This window comes from Telmatherina bonti (assembly GCF_933228915.1).
Source record: "Telmatherina bonti genome assembly, chromosome: 11".
Classification (NCBI taxonomy): Eukaryota; Metazoa; Chordata; class Actinopteri; order Atheriniformes; family Telmatherinidae; genus Telmatherina; species Telmatherina bonti.
The window spans coordinates 5192406-5206257 of NC_136629.1; positions in this window are offsets into that span (position 1 = coordinate 5192406).

Sequence of the window (13852 nt, forward strand, 5' to 3'; positions counted from 1 at the left end):
GCATCATACTGGCGCCGATGGTTCCGTATAGCTTCATACTGGCGCCGCTGGTTCCGTATAGCTTCATACTGGCGCCGATGGTTCCGTATAGCTTCATACTGGCGCCGATGGTTCCGTATAGCTTCATACTGGCGCCGATGGTTGCGTATAGCTTCATACTGGCGCCGCTGGTTCCGTATAGCTTCATACTGGCGCCGATGGTTCCGTATAGCTTCATACTGGCGCCGATGGTTGCGTATAGCTTCATACTGGCGCCGCTGGTTGCGTATAGCTTCATACTGGCGCCGATGGTTCCGTATAGCTTCATACTGGCGCCGATGGTTGCGTATAGCTTCATACTGGCGCCGATGGTTCCGTATAGCTTCATACTGGCGCCGATGGTTCCGTATAGCTTCATACTGGCGCCGATGGTTCCGTATAGCTTCATACTGGCGCCGATGGTTCCGTATAGCTTCATACTGGCGCCGATGGTTCCGTATAGCTTCATACTGGCGCCGATGGTTCCGTATAGCATCATACTGGCGCCGATGGTTCCGTATAGCATCATACTGGCGCCGATGGTTCCGTATAGCATCATACTGGCGCCGATGGTTCCGTATAGCTTCATACTGGCGCCGATGGTTCCGTATAGCTTCATACTGGCGCCGATGGTTCCGTATAGCATCATACTGGCGCCGATGGTTCCGTATAGCATCATACTGGCGCCGATGGTTCCGTATAGCTTCATACTGGCGCCGATGGTTCCGTATAGCTTCATACTGGCGCCGATGGTTCCGTATAGCTTCATACTGGCGCCGATGGTTCCGTATAGCTTCATACTGGCGCCGATGGTTCCGTATAGCATCATACTGGCGCCGATGGTTCCGTATAGCATCATACTGGCGCCGATGGTTCCGTATAGCTTCATAATGGCGCCGATGGTTCCGTATAGCTTCATAATGGCGCCGATGGTTCCGTATAGCTTCATACTGGCGCCGATGGTTGCGTATAGCATCATAATGGCGCCGATGGTTCCGTATAGCTTCATAATGGCGCCGATGGTTGCGTATAGCTTCATAATGGCGCCGATGGTTCCGTATAGCTTCATACTGGCGCCGATGGTTCCGTATAGCTTCATACTGGCGCCGATGGTTCCGTATAGCTTCATACTGGCGCTGATGGTTCAGTATAGCTTCATAATGGCGCCGATGGTTCCGTATAGCTTCATACTGGCGCTGATGGTTCAGTATAGCTTCATACTGGCGCCGATGGTTGCTTATAGCTTCATACTGGCGCCGATGGTTGCTTATAGCTTCATACTGGCGCCGATGGTTCCGTATAGCTTCATACTGGCGCCGATGGTTCCGTATAGCTTCATAATGGCGCCGATGGTTCCGTTTAGCTTCATACTGGCGCCGATGGTTCCGTATAGCTTCATACTGGCGCCGATGGTTCCGTATAGCTTCATAATGGCGCCGATGGTTCCGTATAGCTTCATACTGGCGCCGATGGTTCAGTATAGCTTCATAATGGCGCCGATGGTTGCGTATAGCTTCATAATGGCGCCGATGGTTGCGTATAGCTTCATACTGGCGCCGATGGTTGCGTATAGCTTCATACTGGCGCCGATGGTTCCGTATAGCTTCATACTGGCGCCGATGGTTCCGTATAGCTTCATACTGGCGCCGATGGTTGCGTATAGCTTCATACTGGCGCCGATGGTTCCGTATAGCTTCATACTGGCGCCGATGGTTCTGTATAGCTTCATACTGGCGCCGATGGTTCCGTATAGCTTCATACTGGCGCCGCTGGTTCCGTATAGCTTCATACTGGCGCCGATGATTCCGTATAGCTTCATACTGGCGCTGATGGTTCAGTATAGCTTCATAATGGCGCCGATGGTTCAGTATAGCTTCCTGCAGTGCAACCCGATGGCTGTGGTGGGGATCCCATCCTGTAGTGGTGCATGCTTTGTCATGAGTGGGCTGGTTCTATGTGTTCATGAATCCCCAAACACTGTTTCCCTGCAGCAGCACAAAATCTGATGTTCATCTTTATTATGTTTCATTTTATTTTGTTAGTTTTTTTTTTACATTCGGTTAAGAGACAGAAATGAGCTGATTGGGCAGAATGGGGAGCGAGTGTGTGTTTGTGTGTGAAAGACAAACTGGAACATTTTCTATTTCATCATGTTGTTTTTCTTACCTTGTAAATCACTCTGTGTTGCTTTGTGCCATTAAAAATGATTGATAAATAAAATATGGTAGTACCCCTGCCCCCTAGTCCACAACTAGGACAACATTATTTACTGTGGTGGGACATTGTGTTGATGCACAACAATGAGTCTGTCTGCATCTGACATAGACCAGTTACACCACAGCGCAGGTGAGTCAACTGGTCCTGCTTCACTGTTTTTAGAAATGTTCTGTGATGTCCTGGTGTGGATTAAGAGCTGCGTCATGGCTCAGGACGGGGTCATTAACTCAGCAGCGGACATCACAGAGACATCTTCTGGCTCAACCAGAGACACAATTATAAACATTAAACAGAGAATCAGGCTAACTTTGGCAGAACAAGCACTGATTTTAAGCGTAGTGGTTCAGTCAGCTAGGACAGTTACTACTAGAGTTTCAGTCTTGGTTTCGGGTCTTTGTTTGGTGCCGGGCTCTGTCGTTACCACGTTTTCTCTGAGATCAACAACAGCTGAGTCCGTGACGCGGGTCACACTCCCTGTTCAACTGCTGGGGGCGAGCAGAAAGAGACGGTTTCAGCCGGCTGCGCAATCATGCTGAGTAGACTCAGCTGTGTCAGTCCCAGGTACTTAACCAAGATAGACTTCTATCAGAACCAGCTCCGCAATGCTCCTAACACACAACAGCTATTCATGGCATTCAACTCTCCACCTGCTGCTCAGCCACCATCCATGCTGACTGCAGAAATGTTTGCATCCTTTTTTACCGAAAAGGTTGCTACCATCAGTAATCAATTCTCTGAGCCAGACCAGCTCAGTCCAATCCAGCTAGTGGTGCTTCATTTTGCTCCTTCTGCACTCTGAATGAGAATGAAGTCCTAAAGCTTCTACAAAACTCTAAACCCACTACCTGTGCACTTGATCCAGTCCCTACCGACATCCTGCAGAGCATTTGTGTTGGATGTTAGATCCATATCAGTCTGGCTTTAGGCAAGGCCATTCCACTGAAACTGCTCTCCTGTCTGTTACTGATTCCCTCCGGCTTGCCAGATCCACTGGTCAGTCCTCAGTCCTGGTCCAGATCCACTGGTCAGTCCTCAGTCCTGGTGGACCTGTCTGCTGCTTTTGACACAGTGAACCATCAGATTCTCCTCTCCACACTCTCTGAGCTCTCTGGATCTGTCCTCTCCTGGTTCTCGTCCTACCTCTCAGGAAGATCCTTCAGGGTACCCTGGCGAGGAGAAGTGTCCAGCTCACATGAGTTGAAAACAGGGGTGCCTCAAGGGTCGGTGCTCGGCCCTCTTCTCTTCTCACTATACACCTCCTCACTTGGTGCGGTCATAAGTTCTCACAGCTTCTCCTATCACTGTTACGCTGATGACACTCAGCTTTTCCTCTCCTTTCTTCCAGATGACACAACCGTCTCAATGAGAATATCAGCTTGCCTTGCTGATATCTTGGCATGGATGAAGAATCGCCACCTTCAGCTCAATCTGTCCATGACAGAGCTCATTGTCTGTCCAACCAATCCTTCCTTACATCCGCAATTAAGTGTGAAGCTTGACTCTGTCACACTTGTTCCTACGCCTGCTGCCCAGAATCTTGGGGTCATGGTGGATGACCAGTTGACCTTTAAGGTCCATGTTGCCTCGGTTGCCCGTACCTGTCGATATGCTCTCTACAACATCAAGAGAATCAGACCGTACCTGACAGAACATACAACTCAGCTTCTGGTTCAGGCTCTGGTCATCTCACGCATCGATTACGGCAATTCCCTACTGGCAGGTCTGCCTGCATGCTCTGTTAAACCTCTGCAGATCCAGAACGCCGCAGCGCATCTGGTTTTTAACCAACCCAAACGAGCTCATGTCACTCCGCTGCCAATCGCTCTTCACTGGCTTCAGGTTGCAGCACGCATCAAATTTAAAGCTTTGCTTCTGGCTTACAAAACAATAACTCAAACGGCTCCCGTCTACCTTCACGCCCTAATCCAGGCCTACACTCCCTCTCCACAGCTACGTTCCACCAGTGGAAGACGCCTCGTGTTACCACCACAACGTGGGACTAAATCACCAACCAGACTCTTTTCCTCTGTTGTGCCACGATGGTGGAATGATCTCCCAAACTCTGTCCGCTCTGCAGAGTCCCTGTCTACTTTTAAGAGCAAGCTGAAGACTCAGCTCTTCAAGGAGAACTTCAACACTTAGTATAGCTGTATTTGTTGGAAAGTTGGAGAACTTAGCCCAGTTCTTTGCAACAAACATTATGATACTAATTCTTTGTATTGTAACATAGGTGACATTATATGGTAGGAAGGGAGTAAACAAAAAAACAAACAAACAAAAAAAAAGCCTATAGCACTTCATGCAAGGATCTTTAATTTTGTGCTTGTGTTGTTCTCACTCATATGTAAGTCCCTTTGGATAAAAGTGTCTGCTAAATGACCGTAGAATAGAATAGAATAAAAACATTTTTAAGGACCACTTCCATCACACTGCAGGTTCATCAGGGATCAAACAACACACAGTTAAGTATATATATATATATATATATATATATATATATATATATATATATATATATATATATATATATAAATAAATGCAAGATTTAGAAGTGCCATTCAATCAATATATCATGAATAAAATTGATGGAAAACTTGCAATTATGCAAATTATTTTCTATTCTGGATGGTAGTATCCAGAATGTTGTTTCTGTTCTGGATGGTAGTATCCAGAATGTTGTTCCTGTTCTGGATGGTAGTATCCAGGATGTTGTTCCTGTTCTGAATGGTAGTATCCAGAATGTTGTTCCTGTTCTGGATGGTAGTATCCAGGATGTTGTTCCCGTTCTGGATGGTAGCATACAGGATGTTGTTCCTGTTCTGGATGGTAGTATCCAGGATGTTGTTCCTGTTCTGGATGGTAGTATCCAGGATGTTGTTCCCGTTCTGGATGGTAGTATCCAGAATGTTGTTCCTGTTCTGGATGGTAGCATCCAGGATGTTGTTCCTGTTCTGGATGGTAGCATCCAGAATGTTGTTCCTGTTCTGGATGGTAGTTTCCAGAATGTTGTTCCTGTTCTGGATGGTAGTATCCAGAATGTTGTTCCTGTTCTGGATGGTAGTATCCAGGATGTTGTTCCCGTTCTGGATGGTAGCATCCAGGATGTTGTTCCTGTCCTGGATGGTAGTATCCAGGATGTTGTTCCTGTTCTGGATGGTAGTATCCAGAATGTTGTTCCCGTTCTGAATGGTAGCATCCAGGATGTTGTTCCTGTTCTGGATGGTAGTTTCCAGAATGTTGTTCCTGTTCTGGATGGTAGTATCCAGAATGTTGTTCCTGTTCTGGATGGTAGCATCCAGGATGTTGTTCCTGTCCTGGATGGTAGTATCCAGGATGTTGTTCCTGTTCTGGATGGTAGCATCCAGGATGTTGTTCCTGTCCTGGATGGTAGTATCCAGGATGTTGTTCCTGTTCTGGATGGTAGTATCCAGAATGTTGTTCCCGTTCTGGATGGTAGCATCCAGGATGTTGTTCCTGTTCTGGATGGTAGTTTCCAGAATGTTGTTCCTGTTCTGGATGGTAGTATCCAGAATGTTGTTCCTGTTCTGGATGGTAGCATCCAGGATGTTGTTCCTGTCCTGGATGGTAGTATCCAGGATGTTGTTCCTGTTCTGGATGGTAGTATCCAGGATGTTGTTCCTGTTCTGGATGGTAGTATCCAGAATGTTGTTCCTGTTCTGGATGGTAGTATCCAGGATGTTGTTCCCGTTCTGGATGGTAGCATCCAGGATGTTGTTCCTGTTCTGGATGGTAGTTTCCAGAATGTTGTTCCTGTTCTGGATGGTAGTATCCAGGATGTTGTTCCTGTTCTGGATGGTAGTATCCAGGATGTTGTTCCTGTTCTGGATGGTAGTATCCAGGATGTTGTTCCCGTTCTGGATGGTAGTATCCAGGATGTTGTTCCTGTTCTGGATGGTAGCATCCAGAATGTTGTTCCTGTTCTGGATGGTAGTATCCAGGATGTTGTTCCTGTTCTGGATGGTAGTATCCAGAATGTTGTTCCTGTTCTGGATGGTAGTATCGAGGATGTTGTTCCCGTTCTGGATGGTAGCATCCAGGATGTTGTTCCTGTTCTGGATGGTAGTTTCCAGAATGTTGTTCCTGTTCTGGATGGTAGTATCCAGGATGTTGTTCCTGTTCTGGATGGTAGTATCCAGGATGTTGTTCCTGTTCTGGATGGTAGTATCGAGGATGTTGTTCCCGTTCTGGATGGTAGTATCCAGGATGTTGTTCCTGTTCTGGATGGTAGCATCCAGAATGTTGTTCCTGTTCTGAATGGTAGTATCCAGGATGTTGTTCCTGTTCTGGATGGTGGTATCCAGGATGTTGTTCATGTTCTGGATGGTAGTATCCAGAATGTTGTTCCTGTTCTGGATGGTAGTATCCAGAATGTTGTTCCTGTTCTGGATGGTAGTATGCAGGATGTTGTTCCCGTTCTGGATGGTAGCATCCAGGATGTTGTTCCTGTTCTGGATGGTAGTATCCAGGATGTTGTTCCTGTTCTGGATGGTAGTATCCAGAATGTTGTTCCTGTTCTGGATGGTAGTATCTAGGATGTTGTTCCTGTTCTGGATGGTAGTATCCAGAATGTTGTTCCTGTTCTGGATGGTAGTATCCAGGATGTTGTTCCCGTTCTGGATGGTAGTATCCAGGATGTTGTTCCTGTCCTGGATGGTAGTATCCAGGATGTTGTTCCTGTTCTGGATGGTAGTATCCAGAATGTTGTTCCTGTTCTGGATGGTAGTTTCCAGAATGTTGTTCCTGTTCTGGATGGTAGTATCGAGGATGTTGTTCCCGTTCTGGATGGTAGTATCCAGGATGTTGTTCCTGTTCTGGATGGTAGCATCCAGAATGTTGTTCCTGTTCTGAATGGTAGTATCCAGGATGTTGTTCCTGTTCTGGATGGTGGTATCCAGGATGTTGTTCATGTTCTGAATGGTAGTATCCAGGATGTTGTTCCTGTTCTGGATGGTGGTATCCAGGATGTTGTTCCTGTTCTGGATGGTAGTATCCAGGATGTTGTTCCTGTTCTGGATGGTAGTATCCAGGATGTTGTTCCTGTTCTGGATGGTGGTATCCAGGATGTTGTTCCTGTTCTGGATGGTAGTATCCAGGATGTTGTTCCTGTTCTGGATTGTGATATGCAGGATGTTGTTCTTGTTCTGTTCTCTTTTCTCCTTGTCCATATCCAGACCTCTGAAGTTGTTCCAGGGTTTTCATGACCTTCTGGAGCACTTTCCTCTTAGTGGAGTTGCTGGCGAGTACCACATGGACACCAGCAGTCTCTGCTGAATGTAAAAAAAAACACTTCAGTGGTTTATTTACAAAAATGTGAAAAATGTTGCATTGTTTTTATTATTAACTCATGCATGAAAGGGTTAATGAACTTTAAGTTTATGTATTTACTTTACAGTGTTATTTTTCATGTCCAGCAATGAGGCTTGAAGTTCACAAGTGTCTCCATGGCACTTTGATTCGGCAAATGTGGAACTTTATTTAGAACCTACTGTGTTTGTTTTCTGTGCTATAAAACTATTAATCTACAGATCAATTTATAGATCTACATGTCAGTATCAGCCATGTTTTTGTCCAATATTTGAATGACAAACTGACAGCAAGTCATTAATGGAGTATCACCACTTATTCTGTTCCACTTAAAGCACTGGTTACACTGAAAGCAAAAGTTTCATTTCCACTGACAGATAAATGCTGCCAGTGTGCTCTCTGATCTGGTCTCTGGGCTTGTCCCCGGCCCGGACCCTGTTCTGGACTCTGATCTGGTCTCTGGTCTGGTTGCTGGTGTGGAATCTGGTCTGGTGTCTGGTCTGGAATCTGGTCTATTCTTTGATCTGGTCTATGGTCTGGTCTCTCTTCTAGTCTCTGGTCTTGTCTCCGGCCTGGACCCTGTTCTGGACTCTGATCTGGTCTCTGGTCTGGTAACTGGTATGGTCTCTGATCTGGTGTTATTTCTGGAGTCTGGTCTGGACCCTGGTCTAGTAACTGGTCCTGACTCTGGGTTAGTCTCTGGTCTGGACTCTGGTCTGGTAACTGGTATGGTCTCTGATCTGAACTCTGATCTGGTCACTGGTCCGGTCTCTGGTCTGGACTCTGGTATGGGATTCTGTAAACAATCAGCAGGGTTTAAAATCGATCCTGTGACTGACTGGAAACCAGTGTAAAGTTCTTGAACTGGTGTGATGTGTTCAGATCTCTTAGTCCTGGTTAAAGCTAAATCACCATCTGAATAAGCTGCTGGTGTTTAATCCAGTCCATTCCAGTAATCAAAACTACTGATTTTACTGGAAAGTCCTGTCAAAAGACCATTCCAGTAATCCAGTGGAGATGAATGTAGTTTTTACTGGTTTCACTGGAAGACTAAACTTTTCATTCTCTTAATGTTTCTGATGGTAAAAAGTTTCTTAGTGAAACTTTGATGCTGAAAGTCACATTTGAGTCTATCAACATTTTGAGTTTCCAGAGCTGGTCTCCGAGAATCCAGGTTTCAGACCTGGTCGCCAAGACTCCAGGTTCCAGACCTGGTCTCCGAGACTCCAGATTTCAGACCTGGTCGCCGAGATTCCAGGTTTTAGACCTGGTCGCCAAGTCTCCAGGTTCCAGACCTGGTCTCTGAGTCTCCAGGTTCCAGACCTGGTCTCTGAGTCTCCAGGTTCCAGACCTGGTCTCTGAGTCTCCAGGTTCCAGACCTCTATATATATATATATATATATATATATATATATATATATATATATATATATATATATATATATATATATATATATATATATATATATATCCACGGCTGTCCAACGTCTCTGCTGAACGAAGGACTTCAGCAGGTTAAGAGGCAGAAAAACATGATGAATGTGTGAATAAAGAAGCAAGAATGTGGTGCATGAACGTGTGTGATTCATCATGGCTGCAGCAGCCAGGATTTAATGATGTCAGAGGTCGCGGCTCGTGGCCTCGGCTTTGCTAACTGGAGCAGAAAATGCGGCAGGACCGAGCGGAGGTGGCGGTGCGGTTTCTACATATCAGACGCCTCGGCAGGAACCAGCGGCGTTAAACAGAGAATCAGTGTGTTAATCTGCTGAGTGTGTTGTGTAACGCTGGCAGTGAACACTGTGTTCAGACGGGCCGGATCACTGCATCTGTTTACAGCGACCTGCAGATTAAACCAGACCTCACACTTCCAATAGAGACTAATCTCCCCGCCCCCCCCCCCTCCCCCACCACACACACACACACACACACACACACTCCACAAACATGGAAGTACAACACACACACACACACACACACACACACACACACACACACTCCACAAACATGGAAGTACAACACACACACTCCACAAACATGGAAGTACAACACACACACATACACACACACACTGCAGAAACACGGAAGTACAACACACACACACACACACACACACTCCACAAACATGGAAGTACAACACACACACTCCACAAACATGGAAGTACAACACACACACATACACACACACACTGCAGAAACACGGAAGTACAACACACACACATACACACACACACTGCAGAAACACGGAAGTACAACACACACACATACACACACACACTGCAGAAACACGGAAGTACAACACACACACATACACACACACACACTGCAGAAACACAGAAGTACAACACACACACATACACACACACACACTGCAGAAACACAGAAGTACAACACACACACATACACACGCACACACTGCTGAAACACTGAAGTACAACACACACACATACAGACACACACACTGGAGAAACATGGAAGTAACATGGCGGGACATTTTAAGCATGTAAGCATTAGGCAGGACTTGTTTCTCTTAAGACATTTGGCAACTACAGGCTTGACCTAGTTAAACAATCTCAATGGACATCAGCATATTGACCCTTCTCTTCATTAGAATGTGTATTTATTAACAAGTTGCACTTATTTACAAAATGCAGAGAGGGCAAAAACCAAATTACTCGTGGATCTGCATGAACAAGCAGTCAACATGGAAAGTCCATCATTCCATCTTCTGCCGCTTATCCGGGGTCGGGTCGCGGGGGCAGCAGCCTAAGCAGGGAAGCCCAGACTTCCCTCTCCCCAGCCACATTTGCCAACTCTGCGGGGGGGATCCCGAGGCGTTCCCAGGCCTGCCGAGAGATATAATCCCTCCAGCGTGTCCTGGGTCTTCCCCGGGGTCTCCTCCCAGAGGGACGTGCCTGGAACACCTCACCAGGGAGGTCCAGGAGGCATCCTGACCAGATGCCCGAGCCACCTCAACTGGTTCCTCTCGATGCGAAGGAGCAGCGGCTCTACTCTGATCTCCTCCCGGATGACCGAGCTCCTCACCCTATCTCTAAGGGAGAGCCCGGCCACCCTGCGGAGGAAACTCATTTCAGCCGCCTGTATACGAGATCTCCTTCTTTCGGTCACGACCCACAGCTCATGACCATAGGTGAGGGTAGGAACGTAGATCGACTGGTAAATGGAGAGCTTCGCCTTCTGGCTCAGCTCCTTATTCACCACGACAGACCGGCGCAGAGTCCGCATTACTGCAGACGCCGCACCGATCCGTCTGTTGATCCCACGCTCCATCCTTCCCTTACTCGTGAACAAGACCCCGAATGTGAGAATGCCCACACCTGCTCGGCGCCTCCCACCATGAGCAACTCCAGAGTGGAAGAAGGTCCAGCCCCTCTCGAGGGTTCTGGTTCCAGAGCCCAAGCCATGCGTCGAGGTGAGTCCAACTATATCTAGCCAGAACCGCTCAACCTCCTGCACAAGCTCAGGCTCCTTCACCACCAGAAAGTTGACATTCCACGTACCTAGAGCAAGTTTCAGCAGCCGAGGATTGGACCACCAGGGTCCCCGCCTCTTGCTGCTGCCCAGCTCACACTGCACCCGACCCCTACGGCTCCTCCAGCAGATGGTGAGCCCATGGGAGGTGGGGCCCATGTAACTCTTTCGGGCTGAGACCGACCAGGCCCCACGGGCAAAGGCCCGGCCACCAGATGCTTGCTATCGCGCACCACCCCCAGGCCTGGCTTCAGAGGGGGGCCCAGCTGACCTGTGTCCGGGCAAGGGAACATTTCTGCCCATGGTCGTTATCATCACAGGGATCTTTGAGCCACCCTTAGTCTGGTCCCTCATGTTGACACCTATTTGCTATGGGTGATCCTGCCAGGGCATAAAGCCCCTGACAACATAGTTGCTAGCATCTTCAGGACACACAAACCCCTCCACCACGATAAGGTGACGCCCCAGGGAGGGGAACATAGAAAGTAGCAAAAAAATGTTCATTAACATGGAAATAAACATAGTAGTACATAGTACTACCATGCAGTACATAATATAGTAGCACTTAGAAGAATTTGATAAGAGTTTGTAAGTTGTGAGTACTCCAACCATAAATGGAAAACCACTTGTAACTGAAGCCCTGTCTCCTGTCGTTATTCAAGGTCCTGGGATAAAACTTCAGGTGTGGCTGTTCTGGGCCATCTGCCCGTGACTGGGATATGTCTGGAATAACAGATAAAAGCAGTCATAATAAAAACATGATGGGACCTTCTTCCAGAAATGAGCTACCATCAGGACAACATCATCCCAACCTGCTGGTCCACAGGTCCACCTGTTCATGGTGGTCAGGATCCAGCTGTTCTGATCCCGTTCCTGCAAGACGGATACAAAAGAATGAAAATTAGTTATATAAGGGGGTTTGGAGTTGCATAGAGAAGATAAATGGAGAGAAAGAGGGGGAAAATATGCAACATTTATTTAATTTTACTATTAACACTTCATCCTCACCTGGTAGACCATGGGCAGGTTCATGAGAAGTTGAAGGCCTAAAGTGGTCTGAATCCTCAGACTCTGAGCTGTAAAAGATAAGTGTAAATAAATCCGTGGCTATAATTGATCATCATATTGAAAGAACAGAGCCTGCTGTTAGAATAAGAGGATTTATCTTCTGAGTATTACTACAGCCTCCACATTACAACATCATGATATAATATTTAAACTATTTCTCAGGACTCAGAGCCCTCTCCTGTTGAATGGATATAGGTAAGAATTTTATTTCACATGAGAAGTTCTTGTCAACATAGCATCACACTCAACATTTAACTAAAGATAAATCTGGAGAAATAAACAATTAACAGCTATAGAAGAAGCACAAGAACCGTTAATATTACACTCCAAAAAAGGGTCTAGGATTTTATAAACACTGAGACATTGATATGGATAAATAAATCTACAGCTGATGTCCCCAGGAGTCAGGGAATTGGCTTGATTTAAAGGGGTGCTATTATGGTGTTTCAAGTTCTCTGAGCTTTCTACAGTGTTACAGTTTTGAATCCTCATCAGACATGTGAACGGCACTGTTTTTTATCACCTAAATGCATATTTGAGTTTGAGTTCCAGCACGCTCTCCGTTCGGTTTCCATGGCGACAAAAACCGCGTTGTTTTCGAGAGTTTTTTCTACTTCAAAATCCTTGTGACGTCCCGGGGGATAAGGTTCGGTGATTGGTTACCTTCTACTGGTTAACAAGGGCATGTACAAATACATCAGGCGGGTGGAAAACGTGGGATAAAGTTATTTCCAACGATGGCTGGTGAGTTTACCAAAGAGAGACATCCTGCTGCATTCGTTGCTGTGGGTTGCTGTTTTCCACTTCGTTTTCAGGCTCTGATTCAGGTTCCAACATGTAGGGCTGGATGCTATGTGTTGACATTGTAGTTTGTTTTTTGTTTTTTATTGAGTTTGTATTAGCTTAATCATTCTGTTTATGAGATGTTACAATGACGGCGAAAGCAGTTTTGGTGCGCGCTCCCGATGTAGTGCAGTGACAGCTGACCAATCAGTGGCAACTTATATCTGGCGGGAGGCGGGGCTTAATGCGGAAGAGTCTCAATCCACTCGTTTTGCCCACAGGCTGATCTGACAGCCTACGGAGAGGGTCGGTCTGAAGCAGATAAAGCGATTTGTGGCAATAACTCGATCAATCCCGGCCCTTCTGGTCTCAGAAATAAAAATAAATTAGGCCAAAATGCACAGAATAGTTCCACTTTAAGTTACCTTCAGCAGACTCTCTCTGGCTGCCTATCTCTATCCCTGTGCTGATCTCCTGAAACTTTGTCTCTCATTGTACCTCCTTGTATTTCCTTGGAGGGCTTTCTCTTCATTGTCTGCAAATGAACATAACATTAGCACACAGTGACAACTTAAATCATAACGCTATTATACCAACTTCTGTATAATGTTAGCTGCCTGGCTCAGCAGTGGCATTCTATGCTAATGTAAGCTAGCATTAAAGACAAGTTTGCAATGTTGTTAAGAGTGTTCTTTTTCTAGCATAGATACTGGTGATATCACTTTTAACTAGCTAACCAGAGCAAGTGTTAACTTGTGAATGGCTTGATTTAATGGACAGTGGCTAACATTAGCTTGGTAACCATGCTAATGTTAGACAGGCTTTGGTAGCATTCGCCCAAAAAAAGCCTTTGTAGCATTGCCCATGAAACAGGAACAGATTTTGTTATTCATTTTCGGAAGTACCACATGTCAGTGCTAGCCATCCCAGTAGATATTTAAAAACCACTGAG